We start from the raw sequence: 618 nt of genomic DNA, 5'->3' as shown, positions 1-618 counted from the left end.
GGGGACACATGTTGATGTAGAAGAGACATGAAGAAGAGGGGACACATGTTGATGTAGAAGAGACATGGAGAAGAGGGGACACATGTTGATGTAGAAGAGACATGAAGAAGAGGGGACACATGTTGATGTAGAAGAGACATGAAGAAGAGGGGACACATGTTGATGTAGAAGAGACATGAAGAAGAGGGGACACATGTTGATGTAGAAGAGACATGAAGAAGAGGGGACACATGTTGATGTAGAAGAGACATGAAGAAGAGGGGACACATGTTGATGTAGAAGAGACATGAAGAAGAGGGGACACATGTTGATGTAGAAGAGACATGAAGAAGAGGGGACACATGTTGATGTAGAAGAGACATGAAGAAGAGGGGACACATGTTGATGTAGAAGAGACATGAAGAAGAGGGGACACAAGTTGATGTAGAAGAGACAAAGAAGAGGGGACACATGTTGATGTAGAAGAGACATGAAGAAGAGGGGACACATGTTGATGTAGAAGAGACATGAAGAAGAGGGGACACATGTTGATGTAGAAGAGACATGAAGAAGAGGGGACACATGTTGATGTAGAAGAGACATGAAGAAGAGGGGACACATGCTGATGTATAAGAGACA

The sequence above is a fragment of the Notothenia coriiceps genome, unplaced genomic scaffold (assembly GCF_000735185.1).
Source record: "Notothenia coriiceps isolate Sejong01 unplaced genomic scaffold, NC01 NC01_scaffold00024668, whole genome shotgun sequence".
NCBI lineage: Eukaryota > Metazoa > Chordata > Actinopteri > Perciformes > Nototheniidae > Notothenia > Notothenia coriiceps.
Note: the sequence above shows the minus strand (reverse complement) of the source record.